Here is an 11,585-nt window from a genome sequence, read left to right on the forward strand (position 1 = left end):
ATGCCGCACCGATTCGCCTGTCGATCTCACGATCCACTCTTCCCTCACTCGTGAACAAGACTCCGAGGTACTTGAACTCCTGCACTTGGGGCAGGGTCTCCTCCCCAACCCCGAGATGGCACTCCACCCTTTTCCGGGCGAGAACCATGGACTCGGACTTGGAGGTGCTGATTCTCATCCCAGGCGCTTCACACTCGGCTGTGTTATTATAGTAAAAAATAATAATAATAATAATAAATGGCGTTGTCATGAGAGCCATGCGAACGCCTCCTTCGTACTGTGCCATGAGTTCTTTGTGGAATTCAATAGTGTTTCTGACCTTCTTTATCAGAGTTCTGTCACTCGCAACTTTCTTAGGTCCCGTGGTGGTTTATTTTGCGGCCACTCTTAACCTCTGAATCAAAAAACGACAATTTTCTGCATTCCCCCCCGCCCCCCTATCTTTCACGAATCAGTTAAATTTAAAGGTTAAAGAGCTGAAATTTGAACACATCATGTCACTTTTTGCAAAGTTATTCCAAATAGGAGATATTCATTCACGATTCACTTTCCCCCTTTGCCCTTTTTGGTCGCCCATTGTAACACATATTTTTCAATTTACCGAAAACCTGACATGTTATAATACTTTCACCACAAATGCTGAATGGATCCAAGAATCTCCCTTAGAAACACAAGGAAAATTTGTTTTGGGTGTAATTACACTTCTCAACCACTAGTAAATGCAAGAGTCATATTATTCATTCATACACAGTGCTTTTGTAGCGTGGTTTGTTTCAGATACAACACATCTTAGACGGCAAGAGAACTTTCGAATGTCCAGGTCAGCTGTTATTCTACTTACCGAAAAACTTTTTCCATTTGTCGAAGAAGAGACAAGGAGAATGCGGGCTCCCGTGGATGTGATAAAAAAGGTAGCGTGTGCTTTGTATTACCTGGCCGTTGAGGGAAGACTACGGAAAACGGCGAATGCATTTGGACTGGCAAGCAGACTGTATCAGTTATTGTCCGCCATGTATGTCGCGGACTCAACGTCTAGGTCCAGAGTATATAAAGTCACCAAAAAGGAATGGACAATGAAGGCATACTTGCCAACCCTCCCGAATTTTCCGGGAGACTCCCGAAATTCAGCGGCTCTCCCGAAAACCCCCCGGGACAAATATTCTCCCGAAAATCTCCCGATTTTCAGCCGGAACTGGAGGCCACGCCCCCTCCAGCTCCATGCGGACCTGAGTGAGGACAGCCTTTTTTCACGACAAGAGGACAACAGGGCGGCAAGAAGTAAATCATCCAGACTAGAGATAAATTGTATTATTATGTTTTTCTTACCTAAAAATAAATATATTTATTAATTAAAAAAAACAAAAAAATAAATAAATGTTTACTATATTTTGCTAAAAACATCAAAATTAATTGTATTTTTATTTGTATTGTTTCTGACTCCTTATTACATCCAGCCATAGAATTATACATTAAAATAAACATATTTGAAATAATTAATTTTAAATTATAATAATTCATTTACAATGACCATATTTAATTATTAAAATAATTGCTTGTTTATCAACAACTTTAGCGTTTTATTCATTACATTTTGAAGCTCTCAGAAGCCAAGTTATGTTATATTCCTTAATATTTATTTATGCAAGTTTGAAGTATCAATTGTCTAAACACAGTTTTGTTTGCATATTTTCAGGATATATATATATATATATGAAATACTTGACTTGGTGAATTCTAGCTGTCAATATACTCCTCCCCTCTTAACCTCTTAGTCTGCGGGCTATAGAGCGTTTTCTATTCGGGCTCCAGTACTATGGAATGCCCTCCCGGTAACAGTTAGAGATGCTATCTCAGTAGAAGCATTTAAGTCCCATCTTAAAACTCATTTGTATTCTCTAGCCTTTGAATAGCCCCCTTTTTTTAGACCAGTTGATCTGCCGTTTCTTTTCTTTTCTCCTCTGCTCCCCCCTATCCCTTGTGGAGGGGGAGACACACAGGTCCGGTGGCCATGGATGGGGTGCTGGCTGTCCGGGGTCGGGACCTGGGGTGGACCGCTCGCCTGTGTATCGGTTGGGAACATCTCTGCGCTGCTGACCCGTCTCCACTCCGGATGGTTTCCTGCTGACCCCACTGTGGACTGGACTCTTACTGTTATGCTGGATCCACTATGGACTGTACTCTCACAATATTATGTTAGACCCACTTGACATCCATTGCATTCGGTCTCCCTAGAGGGGGGGGGGGGGGGGGGGTTACCCACATATGCGGTCCTCTCCAAGGTTTCTCATAGTCATTCACATCGACGTCCCACTGGGGTGAGTTTTTCCTTGCCCTTATGTAGGCTCTGTACCGAGGATGTCGTTGTGGCTTGTGAAGCCCTTTGAGACACTTGTGATTTAGGGCTATATAAATAAACATTGATTGATTAATTGATTGATTTGTGTAAGACCACAGCTATCAATTATAGTCTGGAGCGCCACGCACTGAGGGTCCGATGGGGTATACATATGGATATTAAAGTCCCCCATTATGATTATATTGTCGGCGTGCGTCACTAGATCAGCAACGAACTCTGAGAATTCATTGATACTTGCACACAAAGCAACACTGGAGGTGACTATGACGTGTGCATTTTCCGCGCATGCGTACTAAGTCGTGTTGCGCCGGCGGACGGAGCTGGGGAGGGGGTCTTAAACGACCATTGTGTGTGTGTGTGGACAAGGATAAGGTTAGGTGGGATTTACCCTGGATAACCTTAGTGTAGAAGGAGCCCAAGTGTAGACATAGTCTGAGTGGACAGTGATACACGGGCAAAGGGACTCATACGAATCATACGAAAACTGGGCCATACAAAAACCAAGGCACAACAGTACTTATTGTATAGATAGCTCTGTTTACGTTTTTTTTTTCTTTGACACGTCTGCATTCAAGTGTAACCCTGACTGTCAGAGCATTATAGCCTGCCAGCTTGAAAGGAACATTTGCATAAAAATCAGGAGTCCCATAAGAAAAACATCAACTGCCATGCAAATGAGAAACAAAATGATATTCAAAGCCGTGGAAGGTAAAGAAGGTGGGAGGGGGGGGGTGATTGTCACTGTCTCCCCCTTCTCCTCGTGGGTCATGAGGCTGAAAGGTCGTGCAAGCCGCACCACAACAGCAGCAACAACAGTTGCACTGCAGGACAAATCGTGACATCAGAATAGCAGAAGAAGCAAAGAACACAATCGTTCTCTGTGCCGGAGGAGAATAGCCGAGGTTATTGGACCCTGGCATGGACAGAGGCTCTTGTGAGCGGGCGTGTCGGCAGCGCACACACTATTTCTATTCAGCGTTTGCTCGAAGGAAATTGACGAGGCATGTGGACAAAGCGGCGACAGTTTTAAACATGGCAAACCCTGTGTGCCTCTCATGCTCATCTCCATGTATGAGAGTGTTTATATGCGAGCTCCTCTCTGTGTGCGTGCGCAGGAACGCAGATGCGGAGGTGGAGTAGGAGGGAAGCCCCACAGAAAGAAGCACGGTGTGTAGAAAACAAAGAGCTAAGATGAATAGAAAGCACCCATCGAACAGCACAAAGTAACATCTTTTTTTTTTTTTTTTACTAGCGATTAACTTTTAATCATTTATAATTAAATATAATTTCCAAACTGCTCAAATGTGTTGCCAGACTCATTTCAATTATCGCGATTAGATATCTTTACCAAACGCTTACTCAAATGCTTTGTGAGATTAATTTTGATTAATCAGGATTAAATATAATTTCCAAACTGTCAATGTGAGGCAAGATTAATTTTCATTAATCACGATTAAATACCATTCCCAAACCACTCAAATGCATTGCAAGTAGAGATGTCCGATAATGGCTTTTTTTGCCGATATCCGATATTCCGATATTGTCCAACTCTTAATTACCGTTTCCGATATCAACCGATCCCGATATATACAGTCGTGGAATTAACACATTATTATGCCTAATTTTGTTGTGATGCCCCGTTGGATGCATTAAACAATGTAACAAGGTTTTCCAAAATAAATCAACTCAAGTTATGGAAAAAAATGCCAACATGGCACTGCCATTTTTATTATTGAAGTCACAAAGTGCATTATTTTTTTTAACATGCCTCAAAACAGCAACTTGGAATTTGGGACATGCTCTCCCTGAGAGAGCATGAGGAGGTTGAGGTGGGCGGGGTTGAGGTGGGGGGTAGCGGGGGGTGTATATTGTAGCGTCCCGGAAGAGTTAGTGCTGCAAGGGGTTCTGGGTATTCGTTCTGTTGTGTTTATGTTGTGTTACGGTGCGGATGTTCTCCCGAAATGTGTTTGTCATTCTTGTTTGGTGTGGGTTCACAGTGTGGCGCATATTTGTAACAGTGTTAAAGTTGTTTATACGGCCACCTTCAGTGTGACCTGTATGGCTGTTGACCAAGTATGCATTGCATTCACTTGTGTGTGTGTGTGAAAAGCCGTAGGTATTATTTGATCGGACCGGCACACAAAGGCAGTGCCTTTAAGGTTTATTGGCGCTCTGTACTTCTCCCTACGTCCGTGTACCACTCCGTACAGCGGCGTTTTAAAAAGTCATAAATTTTACTTTTTGAAACCGATACCGATAATTTCCGATATTACATTTTAAAGCATTTATCGGCCGATAATATCGGCAGCCTGATATTATCGGACATCTCTAATTGCAAGATTAATCTATTTTATCACGATGAATTATAATTTCCAAACTGCTCAAATGCATTGTGAGATTAATTTTGATTAATCAGGATTAAATGGGATTCCTAAATTTAAATGCTTAAATGTTTTGCCATGTTAATTTCAATTATTTACAAATATATATATAATTAACAAACTGCTCGAATGCATCGTGAGATTAGTTTCGATTAATCAGGGTTAAATGTAATTTCCAAACTGTCAATGTGAGGCGAGATTGATTTCGATTAATCAGGATTAAATACCATTCCCAAACCACTCAAATGCATTGCAAGATTAATCTATTTTATCACGATGAAATATAATTTCCAAACTGCTCGAATGTGTTGTGAGATTAATTTTGATTGTCACGATTAAATGGGATTCCTAAACTTAAATGTTTAAATGTTTTGCCATATTAATTTCAATTATTTACAAATATATATAATTAACAAACTGCTCGAATGCATTGTGAGATTAGTTTCGATTAATCAGGATTAAATGTAATTTCCAAACTGTTAATGTGAGGCGAAATTTATTTCGATTAATCAGGATTAAATACCGTTCCCAAACCGCTTAAATGAGTTGCAAGATTATATTTATGACCACATTTAAAAGTCATTCCTAAACTGCTTAAATGTGTTGCCAGATAAATTTCGATTAATCACAATTCATTATTCCCACACTGTTCAAATTATTATATCGTCATTATTAATAATCTGATTAAAAACATGTAAACATGTGTGGCAATGCATTTGAAGAGTTTGGGAATGATAATTAGTTGTGATAAATCGAAATTAATCTGAAAATGCATTTGAGAAGTTTGGTTTTTTTGTTGCGATTAATCTTGCAACCCATTTGAGCCATTCGTTTAATTGTGATTGATCAAAATTAATCTGGCATCCCTTTTGAGTGGTGTGGGAATAATTAATTGTAATTAATCAAAATTGAACTGGCAAATCAGTTTAGTAATGACATTTATTCATTATTATCAAAACTAATCTTGCAATGCATCTGAGCGGTTTGGGAATTGTATTTAATTGTGATTAATCCAAATCAATCTCAAAATGCATTTGAGCAGTTTGGTAATGATATATGCTTGTGATAACTGAAATTAACCTGCCAGCGCATTTGAGCAATTTGGGAATATTTATTACAAACAATTTGCAACGCATTTGAGCCAGTTGGGAATGATATTTAAGTGTGATTAATCAAAATTAATCTTGCCACATATTTGAGCTGTGTGGGACTGATATTTTATTGTGAATAATTGGAACTAATCTGGCATCCCATTTGAGCAGTGTGGGAATAATTAATTGTGATTAATCGAAATTAATCTGGCAACACAATTAAGCAGTTTAGGAATGACTTTTAAATGTGGTCATGAGTGGTTTGGGAATGATATTTAATCGTGATTAATCGAAATTAATCTTGCCTCACATTGACAGTTTGAGAATTATATTTCATCCTGTTTAATCAAAATTAATCTCACAATGCATTTGAGCAGTTTGTCAATTATATATACATTTGTAAATAATTTAAATTATTCTGGCAACACATTTAAGAAGTTTCGGAATGCCATTTAATCGTGATCATCAAAATGAATCTCACAAGGCATTTGAGCAGTTGGGAAATTACATTTCATTGTGATAAAATAGATTAATCTTGCAATGCTTTTTGAGTGGTTTGGGAAAGGTGTTCATTCCTGATTCATCGAAATTATTCTCACAAAGCATCTGAGCAGTTTAATAATGATATCTAATTGTGATAATTGAATAATCTGGCAACGCAATTGAGCAGTTTGGGAATTATATTTAATCGTGAATAAATTAAATGAATCTAGCAGCCCACTTGAGCAGTGTGGAAATAATATTTACTAATTAATTGAAAATAATCTTGCATCGCATTGACAGTTTGGAAATTATGTTTAATCCTGATTAATCTAAATTAATCTCACAAAGCATTTGAGCAGTTTGGTAAAGATATCTATTCGCGATAATTGAAATTAGTCTGGCAACACTTTTGAGCAGTTTGGAAATTATATTTTATTGTGAATAATCAAAATTAATCTGGCAGCCCATTTGAGCAATGTGGGAATGATATTTAATTGTGAATCATTTAAATAAATCCGGCAACACATTTAAGACGTTTAGGAATGACATTTAATCGTGATAATCAAATTTAATCTCATAATGCATTTGAGCAGTTTTGGAAAGATATTTAATTGTGATAATCTACATTAATCTTGCAAAGCATTTCATTAGTTTGGGAATGTTTTTTAATCGTGATTTAATAAAAAATAATCTCACAGCGCATTTGAGCAGTTTGGTCATTATATTCAGTAAATTAATCTTGCAACACGTGAGTGGTTTGGGAATGGTATTTAATGGTGATTAATTAAAATTAATCTTGCCTTTCATTGACAGTTTGGGAATGATATTTAATCCTGATTAATCTACATTAATTTTGCACAGCATTTCATTAGTTTGGGAATGTTTTTTAATCGTGATTTAATAAAAAATAATCTCACAGCGCATTTGAGCAGTTTGGTCATTATATTCAATAAATTAATCTTGCAACATATGTGAGTGGTTTGGGAATGGTATTTAATGGTGATTAATTAAAATTAATCTTGCCTTTCATTGACAGTTTGGGAATTATATTTAATCCTGATTAATCGAAATGAATCTCAAAACATTTGAGCAATTTGGTAAGTATCTAATCGTGACAATTGAAAGCCGTTTGGGAACAATATGTAATCGTGATTAATCCAAATTAATCTACCAAGGCATTTAAGCGGTTTAAGATTTATATTTAGTTGTGATTCATTGGAATTAATCAACTCTGTGATTATTCTGATTAAACATTTGAATGGTTTGACAGCCCTACTTTATACACAACCACAATGCATTTGAAATACAGGTCAAAATTCACAAAAAAATCCGTCATCCTGAGGCAGCATACTTCAAGTTTAAATATTTTGCCTCAGACCCTCTCCTGAGGAGCCCCCCTCCTCTTCAAACAGCCATAAAAGCTCACAGGCCGTGACAGGGACAAGTGAAGAAACTCACCTCGGAGCTGAATTTCACATGCAGAGGGAGAGGGGCTGAGGCTGGAAGGGGAGTTGGTCATACAGTATATAGTGTGAGGTATAAAAGTACTCATTAGAGCAGAATGAGTGTGTATGTGGACTGCTTAGATACACAACCCACCTGCCCTTCAGCCGAAGTCTCTATAATGACAACAAAGGCTCTGTGGTGGTATTGTACGGCCTACAGGTGCCGTGTACACATCTGTGTATTTAGTCATTCATTCACCTGTGGATGATTGAATAGGACTGTATATTTGAAAAAAAAGAAAGCTTTCATACTGATGGGTGCACATGGTATTATGAATTTGCATAGAGGATGTTGGCCCAAACAAGAGTGGAGGGTGGATTGTTGTATTATTCTTGTCATTCAAGGACACTGAACATGTTTTTTTTTTTCTGGTGTCAACATCCAAACTCATAAAATGTGGATTTATTTCATTTCCAACACTAAACAATATTATTGTGAACAGACAATAATAGTAGGGGTCTATACTTGGACCCCTACTATTTCTAATTTATATCAATGACCTGGCTACTGTATCTTCATCCTTTACACCAGGGGTGTCCAAAGTGCGGCCCGGGAGCCATTTGCGGCCCGCAGCGCGATTTTTATTGGCCCGCGACACACATACTTGCCAACCCTCCCGAATTTTCCGGCAGACTCCCGAATTTCAGTGCCTCTCCCGAAAATCTCCCGGGACAACCATTCTCCCGAATTTCTCCCGATTTCCAGCCGGACTTAAGGCACGCCCCCTCCAGGTCCGTGCGGACCTGAGTGAGGACAGCCTGTCGTCACGTCAGCTTTGCCAACCAAAAAGTAACCACAACGGTTTACGTTGTATTGCGCACCCTGACGGCAAGTGGAGGAGTTGGTTCTGAAGTATGAAGTAAAGAGGCGTAACTTCGTCACCTCGCCTGGTTATTGACTCCAACCCAGAATATTACACTGCCCATACCTACGCTCCTTCAAAGGCTGTGCTACTGGCTGCAAAGCATTACACTTTCAAATACAACAATGAGTAGAGAGGAGTGTTATGTGTGTATATGTGTAAATAATTGAACACTGAAATTCAAGTATTTATTTTATTTATATATATATATATAAATATATATATATATATATATATATATATATATATATATATGTATGTATGTATGTATGTATGTATATATATATATATATACATACATATAATAAAATACACATGTATATATATATATGTATATAGTATATATATATATATTAGAGATGTTTATCGGCCGATAAATGCGTTAAAATGTAATATCGGAAATTATCGGTATCGTTTTTTTTATTATCGGTATCGTTGTTTTTTTTTGTTTTGTTTTTTAAATTAAATCAACATAAAAAACACAAGATACACTTACAATTAGTGCACCAACCCAAAAAACCTTCCTCCCCCATTTACACTCATTCACACTCATTCACACAAAAGGGTTGTTTCCTTCTGTTATTAATATTCTGGTTCCTACATTATATATCAATATATATCAATAAAGTCTGCAAGGGATACAGTCCGTAAGCACACATGATTGTGCGTGCTGCTGGTCCACTAATAGTACTAACCTTTAACAGTTAATTTTACTAATTTTCATTCATTACTAGTTTCAATGTAACTGTTTTTATATTGTTTTACTTTCTTTTTTAATTCAAGAAAATGTTTTTAATTTATTTATCTTATTTTATTTTATTAATTTTTTTTTAAAAGTACCTTATTTTCACCATACCTGGTTGTCCAAATTAGGCATAATAATGTATTAATTCCATGACTGCATATATCGGTTGATATTGGTATCGGTAATTAAAGAGTTGGGGAATATCGGATATTGGCAAAAAGCCATTATCGGACATCCCTAATGTATGTATATATATATATATATATATATATATATATATATATATATATATATATAGCTAGAATTCACTGAAAGTCAAGTATTTATTTTATTTATATATATAAATATATACTGTATATATATAAGAAATACTTGAATTTCAGTGAATTCTAGCTACAAATATACTCCTCCCCCTTAACCCCGCCCCCAGCCCCGCCCACCTTGACCCTGCCCACCTCAAACCCCCCTCCAAATGTCCCGAATTTGGAGGTCTCAAGGTTGGCAAGTATGGCGACACATTCTATAGACAAACTAAACAGGTCCCAAATTAGAACAAAAAAACTCAATCAATCAAATTGAAACAAAAAACTATGAAAAATTCAACGGGACCAAATCCCCCTAAAATGGGACCTGAAAACCAAAATGGCCCACAACCTGAGCGTCTTTACTGTATGAGGTCTTTGATGATTTCCATGTGTCCTGTCATGATTAAAAAGTGTACAAACTTCTTATGAGACATGATATGTTTTTGAGTGTACTAAAGCCCTCAATAGCATTTCAGTTGACGGTATAATAGCAATATTAGTAAATACAAGCTTACTTTAGAGCGCAGTTAACATAAATACAAATACAATCATTATTAAAATAATCATGAATGATTGTATTGCTTTGTTATCTATAACACAAAGCTAAGTTGTAGAAGTGTTTTTCAAATGTTAGCATATGTTCACCTACGTTGTTTTGGTTTGAGTATTTTTCATATACAAAATGTATAAAAGTGGCCCTCGCATCCTTCAATTTTTCTCTATGTGGCCCTCGCTGGAAAATGTTTGGACACCTCTGCTTTACACCGATTCTGTTTGCTGATGATACAAATTTGATCTTAACTCAGAAGAAATTTGAAAACCTCATTAGGGAAGCTAATTGTGGTATAGCCGTGCTATTTGAATGGTTTCTTGTTAAGGGGGTGATGTGACAGGTCGTGACAGTACACCTACTTTGAGACAAGAGCTATATTGATGCATGCTTGGTTATGGTTTAAAGTCATATCCAACAATTGCGACAAGGACTTTTTACTGTCAACTGAGTTTTGTTTTTTTAATGATTTCTGCTGATGGTGTGTCCCCGCATTTTTTCAATGCAAAAAATGTGCCTTGGCTCTAAAAAGGTTGAAAAACACTGTCCTAGTGGACGAACAATTGTCATGGACATAACACATAGGTTCAGTAACCAATAAAGTGTCAAGATCTCTTGGTATCATCGGAAGAATCCGGGGTTTGGTTCATCAGGCATGCCTCTTAACTCTTTATTACAGTTTAATTTATCCATATCTTATCTATTGCAATACTGTCTGGGCTAGTACATATCCATCAACTTTACACAAATTATTCATTATGCAAAATACATTTGTAAGAATAGTTACCGCCTCTAACTATTTGGCTCCATCTGCTCCCCTGTTTAGGAAACTAAATGTACTATCTATTTATGATATCAACATAGTTGTCAATTATATTTATATAGCGCTTTTCTCTAGTGACTCAAAGCGCTTTTACATAGTGAAACCCAATATCTAAGTTGCATTTAAACCAGTGTGGGTGGCACTGGGAGCAGGTGGGTAAAGTGTCTTGCCCAAGGACACAACGGCAGTGACTAGGATGGCGGAAGCGGGGATCGAACCTGGAACCCTCAAGTTGCTGGCACGGCCGCTCTACCAACCGAGCTATACCACCCTCGGTCCTCTTCTTTTATCTAAAAATGTACTTACCTCCCTAATACGCTTCCTACACCTTTCAAAGATTATTTTAAGACCAATTGGCAAGTTCATTATCATAATACTAGACAAACTGATCATCTCCGTCCTATCTTTCGCCAGTTTTCCATCAAACACAGAGGTCCTTTAAACTCCTCATCTTCACTCACTAACTTTAAACATACATTAAGG

General features: G+C 37.5%; 1 long non-coding RNA gene across 1 annotated transcript in view; it reads left to right on the forward strand.

Annotated features, from left to right (window-relative positions):
• LOC133570967 (uncharacterized) overlaps positions 1-11,585 on the forward strand; it is a 38,021-nt gene that overhangs the window by 21,381 nt on the left and 5,055 nt on the right. The gene's annotated exons all lie outside the window — the stretch shown is intronic.

The sequence above is a fragment of the Nerophis lumbriciformis genome, linkage group LG28 (genome assembly GCF_033978685.3).
Source record: "Nerophis lumbriciformis linkage group LG28, RoL_Nlum_v2.1, whole genome shotgun sequence".
NCBI classification, from domain to species: domain Eukaryota; kingdom Metazoa; phylum Chordata; class Actinopteri; order Syngnathiformes; family Syngnathidae; genus Nerophis; species Nerophis lumbriciformis.